A 10,950-nucleotide genomic window follows, 5' to 3' on the forward strand; every position below is an offset into this window, starting at 1 on the left:
AAAACAAACAAAAACAAAAAGAAAAAATGCAACAGCTGGGACCCTTAAAAGGCATATAGCTATCTTCTGTGCAACAGCATGCCAGTTAACTTCGTGCTTTCAAAAGCCTGACAGCTGGGACTGACAAACACAAAGTGATGCTTTTCTGCTTAGACACATCACATCATGATTTTCAGAAAAGAATACAAGGAGACCAATGTAAAACAGGGTAAAAGTAGCCCAGTTCCCACTCCTCAGAGAGTGATTGAAGGACAAAGATCTATTTTTATATTTGAGACAGGCTGTCCCTAACTGTCCTGGTGCTCCCCTATGTAGACCAGGCTGGCCTCCAACTTTCTGGGATCTGTGCACCTTTGCCTCCTGAGTGCAGGGATTAAAGGAACACACCCCCATACCCAACTAGTTTTACTTTTTAGTTAAAAGAATAGATACTGTCTAGTCCTTCTATTTACTTTAACTGATCACTGTAGAGTGATGTTTTATCAAGAAAATAATTTATCATAATTCTAGAAGTTGGGAGGCTTGGGTTGCTTGTAGATTACTATCTAATGAGAACCTGCTTCCTTACTCTTCTCTCTGTGTTCTCAAATGGCACAGGAGCAACAAAACACTTTGGGTCTCTTCTACACGGTCCCAAATTCTAATCATCAGGACTCTGAACTCACAATCTGCCACCTTCCAAAGGTCCTAGTTATCACATTCCATATAGAGGTTAGATTACAGTACTTGAACTTGGTGCTGGTAGTAGAGAGGGTCACACTATAGGTATGGAATAAGAATCTGGGAAGAAATTTTGGCAAAAAATATAATTAAGCCACACAATGAAATCCACAGTTTTAACAATGAAAGACCAGCAAGATCACCCCCTTCAGGATGGAACACCAGAGATCTGAAAACATTTCCTAGATAGTAGTACTTAGGAGGGAGGTTAGTGTGGGAACACAGGGTGAACATTTTCATTCTCTAGCTGTCAGCACAATACTTGGTCAATAGAGATTAACTGGCTTCTATTTCCTTGATCTATCAGAAGATGTGTCTTCCAGAGCTTCAAGGTATTTTATTTACTGAAGAATAGATTTCCCCAAATTAAACTCAATTTGCTTTGTGTTCTGTCTTTATAAATAAATCTTTTCATAGCAGTGAGTCAGTATTCACCACTGTGAAGTATATTTTCAAAGGAATTTGATGTTCCATCATGATTTGCTATCCTAATAACTCCATTTGTCAAATGTCAGTAAAATTCTGAGTTCTCTATTAAAATTCAACCCACTCTGTCATGTAAATACAATTAGACAGTGATGGTCTCACAACCTTCACGGCTGTCATAGAAAACTAGGCGGAGTCCACAGGTTGGCCAGACCAAGCCTACAAGGTGGGAGGATTAGATTGACTATCCTGTAGAGTTTCATGTGTCCATTTGTGCTGCCAGAGGCACCTTCCTTCACAGCAATGAGAGTCATCTCCACTTTCCCATCATAACTGTGTTTAAAATGGTTTCAACGTTCTCTATGGACAACCCTACCATACGGATGCCCAGTTCACAGATGGACTGTCTCTTTGTACCTTTGGAGTCTGCTTACTTTTTCATTTATTTCTACCTTGGTTTGTAGTAATTTGAAACATCATTAGTTTAACACCTCAACAAATTCAGATTCAAAATCCTGATCCTCATACCAGGCACCACCTGCCACATACAGGTCTGGCTGTAGGTTATAGAGCATAAAAACTTCTTTTTTGGAGGCTGCTACAGATTTTACAGCTGTGATAAGCTTTTTACTTTCCAAATTCTCGAGAATTTTTATTTCTGTTAATGGTGAGTTACTTTTGTATGAAGCATCTCTGCTCCATATTCCTTCACCCCTGCATCTTTCATGATTTGATAGACTAGTTTTTTGGTCCTTTTTCTTTTCCTGATTGGGCCCCTTAATTTTACCAGCTTTATGAGAATCTCTTACTCCATTGCATTGCTCTTTAAAGGATCCAAATGACCCATGAACAATAGTCTATTGATGGCCACTAACCATTACTGGGTTTCTATGTGAGGTATGTGCAGAATTCTATAATTCTGTTTTCTATTTCCGCCAAATCCACATCCTCCAGCTGCCATGAGGGCGGTTTTTGAGACCAGAGAAAAAGTCACCTCACATGGAGCATGTCTGAAGTCTCAGGGAGCCCAATCAGAAAAGAATTTAAGAGCCAAAAGTAGCAGACAGCTGTAGCCAAACCCTATGTTCTGGATATGACAGGAGTGCTGTACATATCAACCCACAGTAATTGCAACTACTTGTTCAAGACCTGCACAAGATCAAGTCAGCCAAAATTCCAGCATGGAAGGGGGAGAGCTTACAAATGCTCAACCCTAGCTGAGAAGTTATTTACAACTGATGGCTTCTGGGAGAGCAAAGGTTGTTTTTTTTTTTTTTTTGTATTTTTTCAGGGTGGTGGTCCCAGACAGGGTCTCCATGCTCTTACTAGATGAACATATGTTATACCTATGAGCATACAGGCAGTACATTAAGTAGAATCAGATGGTTAAGTGAAAAAGAAAAGAGCACATTAAATTGAAAGGGGGAAGTGGGGAGGGGAGACGGAAAATGAAATGAAGGGGGAAAGATGGAGAAGTTGTGTGTTATTTGGGGACTACAATGCGGCAGAGCCCAGGCGGCTGGCAGGGGATAAACCAAAGCGGCTAGCAAGGAAAGTTTCTCTTAACAGAATGGTTGTCAGGGGTGGGATTGAATTTCCACGCAAAACAACAAAAGCTTTAAAGGAATTTTAGAAACAGAAGAACAGAGAGAAGCACAGATTTTGGTAGCAGCATTTTTCTCAGGTGTGCTCTGTTTTGCTAGCAACAAGCCGAGATTCACGTGGCTCACTTACTGGAGTCTTCCTGACTGGGCATTAAAAAAAAAAACAAAAAACAAACAGCCAGCAAGGTTGTTTTAAGAGACTGTGCTAACGACTAAAAGGGGTGTACGTACAGCTGGAAGTGGCAGCTTTTGCTGGATGTCAGCATGGACTGAGGGGGTAAGCTGGAATCAAGCTTATGCCCGCCATCTTGAAAATGGCAGTTTAAAACAGCCGCGGTTTTACAGATAACACACGTGGCCAGAAAAATATAAAGATTTACTATAAAGTCAGACTTGGATAAAGGAAAGCCTCCAAAGGTTTACAGTGTGTTTAAAAATATACGTGAGATTGAGAGAGAAAATGAAACGACAAAGTGGTAAATAAATAGAAAAGCCGGCATTGTGGTGGCACACGCCGGTAGGATTTGCTGCAGAGGCAGAGGCAGGCGGATTTCCAAAGAGAAACCCTGTCCCAGAGAAAAATAAATAAAAGTAAAATAAATAAAGTAATAATAGATAAATAAATAAGCCACGTAAAGATGGAAAATACACAGAGAGTCTGGATACTGTATGCTATTGTGTTTTTCAGTTTTTTCATTGCTCAGGAAGGAACAGCTACTAAAGTACACTTGATTATAAATGCTGCTGAATTAATCCAACTTCTATCTTTTAAAAATGCCTTGACTTCAAAATTTAAGTATAAGGATATGTTACTTGGGAAAGGAGATTTTGCTTATGTTTCTACAGAAAATGAAAAGCTGAGGATTCCTTCCAGGCTTCTGTGGTTTGATGAACCAAGACCCCCAGAAGCAGTGGACCAGGTGTTCCAACAATTGAGACAGCTAAGATGATGCAGCTTTACAGACCCTGAAAATATGGACTTATACAGGTTTCTGAGTTTTGTCATGATCCCCATGGTGTGAACAGCGCCCCCTTCCAGCAGGAAGCAGTTTGGAATGAGCGACGTCCCAATTCCCATCTTGTTTATAAATCTTTGTTTTCTTTTAAATGGGATTGTTTATAATTGGTTAATAATCACAGCCAATCTCCTTTTAATGGTACAAAGGGGAATTATGGTATGGGTATGGTTTTTCATTTATTGATACAAACTCAAGGTCAATTTTGTGACATGTATACTTCTCTTGATTAAATATTATGCGTATACTGATCTTTTAAAAAGTAATGCATAATTAAATACAGGCTATAGATAGTTATTTATAAGAGTCAGATCTTATAGTTAGGTAAGTTAGATTTTCTAGATATATAGAGATGTAATTGAGATAGATATAGTCTTCAAACCTTTCAAAGACCTTCAGAAAATGGCATTTTAAATGGTTTAGGGTTTTTCTTGACAATGAGAAATGTCTGCTCCTGGCAGCACCAATTACGTCTGAGAGGAAGATGGGCATCGAAGAAACTCGTTATAAAGTTTGCTTTCAACATGGCAAGATTAGCCATTTGGGCAAGAAACTGCTCTTGCCTAGACTGACTGTTGCTGTATAAACTGGACATGCAGGACCCACAGAAAAGTGACTGCTAAACTCAGTCTTACAGGGTTCCTGCTTCATGGAAGTGTCTACCAGACTTTCTACAGGACAGAGAAATGACTGGCAGACTGCCAATGCAGATGGACAGTTTGAAATTTCCTGCTTTGCTGAGAAATCTTCTGGACACATTGTGGCCTATGGGCTGAAGATGGATGCCCCAACGTTACAGAGGATCTTCGGGTGACTGTCCAGGCAGTAAGATGTCTCTGTCAATCCTAGTGTTTATATATTATCCTTCTGTGGTCTTTGATGGAGTTGTAGATAGATAGTTATAATTATAGTTTTCCTTAGTTATGATAAACGATAAGTTACATATAGAACTTTGGACTCACAAAGATGGGATGGATGATATTTTCTTTAAATCTTGCTAAAATATTGTAACTATGTTCTTATTTGATAACTGTTCTGTTATACACAATTTGACTGTGTTAAAGTTAAGACCTTTCTTTTTGTTTAAACAGAAAAGAGGAGATGATGGGGGAAGTCCTGTACATTTGTCAATAAAGTACTGTTGAACCAATAGGAATCTAGATAGGTAGGGCTAGGAGTCCAGGAGGATTCTGGGAAGGAGAAACACAAGAGAGTTCGAGATGTAACTGCCATGGGGTAGGAAGCCCGGAACTATTCTCCGGTAAGAGACATACTTAGATTAACAATTATGGGGTAATTACTTAAGTCAGAGCTATCCAGTACGAAACAAGCAAGGCCAACAGCTTCATAATTAATACAGCGTCTTGTGTGTTATTTGGGGACTACAATGCGGCAGAGCCCAGGCGGGTGGCAGGGGATAAACCAAAGCGGCTAGCAAAGAAAAAGCTTCTCTTTACAGAGAAGGAATATAATCAAAACATTATGTGCATGAATGAAATACATAAAATAAATGAAAAAAAATGAATTATCACACTCAAAAGAGACTGATTCAGTACCTGGCTGCTAAGCTCTAAAGTAAGAAAAACAACCAAGTTATCATAATGTATGAAGAAAATACTATGAAAAAGGAAAGCAGCTGACTTGCCAAGACATTCCTCTCTTTCACTCTGCAGTTTAGGGCACATGAGGTATTTGAGTTGTTGGCTAATTTCTTTACCATCAAGTTAAAGTCTCATAGTTAGGATAAAAAGAAGAAATTAATTAAGGTCTAATTAATTAAAATTTAATTAATTAAAATTCCGTATTAGAACTATATAGTATTATTTGTAAGGGCAACAAAAGTTTTCCGTTTTATGCCTTGATAAAATATTTCTATTAACTTTAGAAAGTGCGCAACGTCCTTAGCCATTAGGGAAATGCAAATCGAAACAGCTCTAAGATACCATCTTACTTCTGTCAGAATGGCTAAAATCAAAAACACCAATGACAGTTTATGCAGGAGAGGATGTGGAGAAAGGGGAACACTCCTCCACTGCTGGTGGGAGTGCCAACTCATACAGCCACTGTGGAAATCAGTATGGTGTTTCCTTAGGAAAATGGGAATCAGTCTACCTCAAAATCCAGCAATTTCACTCTTAGGCATATACCCAAAAAATGCACATTCATACAAGGACATCTGTTCCACTATGTTCATAGCAGCATTATTTGTAATAGCCAAAACCTGGAAGCAATGTAGATGTTCCTTAACTGAAAAATGGATAAAGAAAATGTGGTATGTTTACACAATGGTGTACTACTCAGCTGGAAAAAAAATGAAATCTTGAAATATGCAGGCAAATGGATGGAACTAGAAGAATACATCCTGAGTGAGATGATCCAGTCACAAAAAGACAAGCATGATATGTACTCACTCATATATGGATTTTAGACATACAACAAAGGAGTACTAGCCTACAATACACACTGCCAGAGTATTTAGGAAAGAAGGAGGACCCTACAAGATACATACATGTTCCCTGGAGAAGGAGAAAGGGACAAGATCTCCTGAGCAAATTAGGAACATGGAGGGAGGGGAGAGCAAGTTAGGAGGAAGGAAAGGGGATAAGAGAAGGGTAGAGGAGGACATGAGGGAGTAGGAAGATTGAGACAGTGGAAGAATAGAGGAGAGGAAGAAAATAGATACCATAGTAGAGGGAGCCATTGTAGGTTTAAAGAGAAATTTGGCAATAGGGAAATGTCCAGTGATCTACAAGGATGACCCCAATTAATAATCTAAGCAATAGTGGAGAGGCTACTTTAAATGCCCTTTCTTGATAATGAGATTGATGCCTATCTTATATGTGATGTAAAGCCTTCATCTAGTAGCGATAGAAGCAGAAGCAGACACCCACAGCTAAACAGTAAACTCAACTTCTGGAATCCAGTTGCAGAGAGGGAGGAGTGATGAGCAAAGGTGTCAAGACCAGCCTTGAGAATCTACAGACAGAGCTGACCTGAACAAGTGGGAGCTCATGGACCCCAGACTGGTAGCTGGGAAACCAGCATTGGACTGGCCCAGATCCCCTGAGAGTAGGTGTCAATTAGGAGGCCTGGGCAATCTTTGCAGCCTCTGGCAGTGGATCAATATTTATTCCTAGTATACGAATTGACTTTGGCATCCTATTCCACATACAGGGATGCTCTCTCAGTGTAGGCACATGGGAGTGTCCTAGGCCCTGCTCTAAATGATATGACAGACTTTGAAGATCCTCCAAGGAAGGCGTTCCCCTCCCTTTGGAGCAGAAAGGGGATGGGATTAGGGTTGTTGAGGTGCAGGGTAGGAGGGGAAGGAGAGGGAACTGGGATTAAAATGTAAAACAAGCTTGTTTCTAAGTTAAATAAAAAACAGAAAAAATAGAAAATGAAAAAAATATTTCTATTAAAACAATGAAGTGAGAGAACTGTAATATTGTTCCACTATAAGGCTTGATGATGACTACAAATACCAATTCAAAAGTATACAAACTAATAATGAATGCTGTAGGTTAATTAAACACACAAGTCCCAAGAAGAACACAAATTATAAAAAAGGAAAATAGAAGATCTTAAGATTTATAACTATACTAAGAAGCCCAAAGAAAGCAAATCATTTCTACAGCATCTTCTAACATCCATAAACTTTGTGGCAAGAAAACTGAATGTGAAACCATGAGTTTTCATTTAAAAGCAAATTAATTATACTTTGGGTAACATTAAATGCAGCAAAAAAAGTCTAAGACTTCTGAATATACGCCAACAAAGAAGTGGAATGATGGAATGATGAATAGGAAGTGGCTTTTGTATCACCTTTTTTTTTTTTTTTTTTTTTTTTGAGACAGAGTTTCTCTGTGTAGCACTGTAGACCAGGCTGGCCTCAAACTCTCAGAGATCCTCCTGCCTCTGCTGGGATTAAGGCCATGCCCTACCACTGCCCAGCCATATCAACATATTTTTTTCTCTATCATGATATTCTCCTTCTTTTTTCCCTCAATATATGTTTTTATTTAAATTAGAAACACGAATGCTTCACATACCGATCCCAGCTCCCTCTCCCAACCCTCCTCCCTTGTCCCTCCACTAGCCTCCCCTAGCCCCTCACCTAATCCCCACATCATTGCCCTCCTTGGGGAGATCTCCAAAGTTTGTCATTTCATTCAGGGCAGGACCTAGGCACTTCCCATGTGCCCATGATGAGACAGCATCCCTCCCTTTTGAATGGGCTCCCAAAGATCATTCATACACCATGGTAAACACTGATCTACTACCCAAGGCCCCAGTGATCTCTGTGGCCTTCTCACTGAGGCTACATTCATGGAGTCTGGTTCAGTCCCCTGTTAGCCTCTCAGGCATCAGTCTGGGATTCAAGAGCTCCCCCTTATCCAGTCAGCTGTCTTTGTGGGTTTCACCATCATGGTCTTGACCCCTTTGCTTATCACTCCTCCATGTCTGTCACTGGGTTCCAGGTGTTTAGCTGTGGGTGTCTGCCTCTGCTTCTATCAGTCAGTGGATGAAGGTTCTAGGATGGTATATAAGGTAGTCATCAACCCTATCATCAAGGAGGGTCTATTAATGTAGTCTCTCTACTACTGCTTAGTTTTCCAGTTGGTGTTATCCTTGTAGATCTCTGGAGATCTCACTAGTGTCAGCTTTCTCCTCAAGCCTATAATGACTCAATCTATTATGGTATCTCATCCTGTTCTCCTCTATTCTTACCTTGACTCAACTTTCCTGCTCAAAAAGAGGATATATTTTCTTTTTAGTTTTCTATATGTTGTATCTATTTGGAGGTATGTGCACATGAGTTTTGGGTTCCCATGGAGGTCAGAAGAGTGCAGCTGTCTGTTGGAGTTGGAGTTCCATGGGGTTGGTCATGAGCTGTTAGACATGAGTGCTAAGAACACAGTTTCTGTTCTCTGTAAGAACAGCAGGTGCTTGTAACTACTGGACTGTGAGGAGCCGCCCTCGCTATCGCTATTGCCGTTAGAAGATGGCGCTGACATCCACTGTCAGTTGGAGTTAACTGTCGCTGTCAGTTGGAGTTAACTGTCGCTGTCAGTTGGAGTTAACTGTCGCTGTCAGTTGGAGTTAACTGTCGCTGTCAGTTGGAGTTAACCGTTTAAACTGTGCCTCTCCCGTGACGTCATCTGGGGTGATGTGCAAACCACCAATCCCGGCTCTACACATCTCACTCGGAGCTCCTAGGCTTATATAAGGGGCTGGGTTTCTTAGCTTGGGGTCTCCCTCTAAGAAGCTGATCATCTATCTCTCAAGATGCATTAAAGCTTTACTGCAGAAGGATCCGAGTGTTCTGCGTCGTTCTTGCTGGCGAGACGGTAGCGCGGGACATCTGGTGCCGAAACCCGGGAACTCTTCAACATCGCCGGCGCCGCGGGAGACCCCTCGGAAAACGGGGCGGATTCAGAACTGCAGGGACGTAGGTTCAGAGAGGTATGCTTTATCCTGAACAACCCTTTTCTCGACTTTGGCCTTAGTTTGTCATCACCGTGGGACGGGTCAGTGGAGGCTTTGGTGCTAGTCCTGTTTGTCCTTCTCCTTCATCGTGGCTGGTGCTGACAGAACGGCGCTGTCCATCTGGCGCTGTCCGTCTGGCGCTGTCCGTCTGGCGCTGTCCATCTGGCGCTGTCCATCTGGCGCTGTCAGTCTGGTGCTGTCAGTCTGGTGCTGTCAGTCTGGTGCTGTCAGTCTGGTAACGGAGTTGAGCGCGTTTTTAGATAAGCTGTCAGCGCGATGGGGTCGTCACAGTCAGTGGTTACAGCCTTACAGACTGTGCTAAAACAAAGAGATCTTAAAATTGCACCACGAACACTTCAAAATTTTGTGAAGGAGGTAGATAGAGTGGCACCATGGTATGCTTGTTCCGGGTCCCTCACTGTGGCCTCATGGAACAAGCTAGGTAAAGAACTAGACAGGAAGCATGCAGAAGGAGATCTCTGCTTAGGTACCAAAGCCATTTGGAAGCTAGTTAAAAACTGCTTGGAGGATGAGGCCTGTCACCCTGCTATAATAGAAAGTCAGGGAACCTTAGAGGAAGTTCAGGATAGCATGTCAGAAACTGAACGGAGTGAGAGAATGGGAGCTCGCAAAAGAAAAGACATGTCTAAGAAAAAAGGCCCTCCCCAGGAAGTTAAGAAAGGGGGAGAGAAAGAAGGGAGTTATCATTCACCCCTTAACAAATCTAAGAAAAAGAAAAAGCCAGAATCTAGTCTATACCCTGCAGTAGAGCTAGAAGCCTTGGAGCTAGATAATTCTGATTCTGACACTCTGGATTCTAGCGAAGAAGGTGGTCTAGAGGAGGAGGTGGCACGGTATGAGGAAAAAAGATATCACCCTGATAGACACCGGCCACTGAAAACAAAAATGAATGTGAGGCCACCGCCTATAAATCCGGCGGGCTCACGCCTCTCAGCGCCTCCGCCATATGAGCTTCGGCTGAATACTGGTACTGACTCCTTTTTACCTTTAGAGGAACGGAGAAAAATACAAATGGCTTTTCCAGTATTCGAGAATGTGGAAGGCGGAAGAGTACATACCCCGTAGATTACAATCAAATTAAAGAATTGGCCGAATCCGTTCGTAATTATGGGGTCAATGCTAACTTTACCACATTACAGGTGGAAAGGCTTGCTAATTTTGCCATGACTCCCACTGACTGGCAAACGACAGTGAAAGCAGTGCTTCCCAACATGGGACAATACATGGAATGGAAGGCTCTCTGGTATGATGCAGCCCAGGCACAAGCTAGAGTTAATGCCACGGCTGAAGATGAGAATCAGAGGCAGTGGACATTTGAAATGCTGACAGGTCAGGGTCAACATGCCCTTAATCAAACCAACTACATCTGGGGCGTCTATGGTCAGGTGTCGGCCGCCGCTATTAAAGCATGGAAGGCCCTCACAAAAGGGGAGAGTCCAGTGGACACCTTACAAAGATTGTCCAAGGACCCCAAGAGCCATTTTCAGACTTTGTGGCCAGAATGACAGAGGCCGCCAGTCGCATCTTTGGTGATTCAGAACAAGCTATGCCCCTGATTGAGCAACTTGTCTATGAACAAGCAACCCAGGAATGTCGAGCGGCTATCGCCCTCGCAAAAGCAAAGGTTTACAAGATTGGCTCAGAGTGTGCAGGGAGCTGGGGGACCCCTAACC

The 10,950-nt window shown here is 41.9% G+C and overlaps 1 protein-coding gene and 1 pseudogene across 5 annotated transcripts in view; both read right to left on the bottom strand.

Annotated features, from left to right (window-relative positions):
* Lcorl (ligand dependent nuclear receptor corepressor like) overlaps window positions 1-10,950 on the bottom strand; it is a 171,473-nt gene that overhangs the window by 70,376 nt on the left and 90,147 nt on the right. The window lies entirely within an intron of this gene.
* LOC110340685 lies at window positions 328-2,603 on the bottom strand (annotated as a pseudogene).

The sequence above is a fragment of the Mesocricetus auratus genome, unplaced genomic scaffold (genome assembly GCF_017639785.1).
Source record: "Mesocricetus auratus isolate SY011 unplaced genomic scaffold, BCM_Maur_2.0 Super-Scaffold_100006, whole genome shotgun sequence".
Taxonomy (NCBI): domain Eukaryota; kingdom Metazoa; phylum Chordata; class Mammalia; order Rodentia; family Cricetidae; genus Mesocricetus; species Mesocricetus auratus.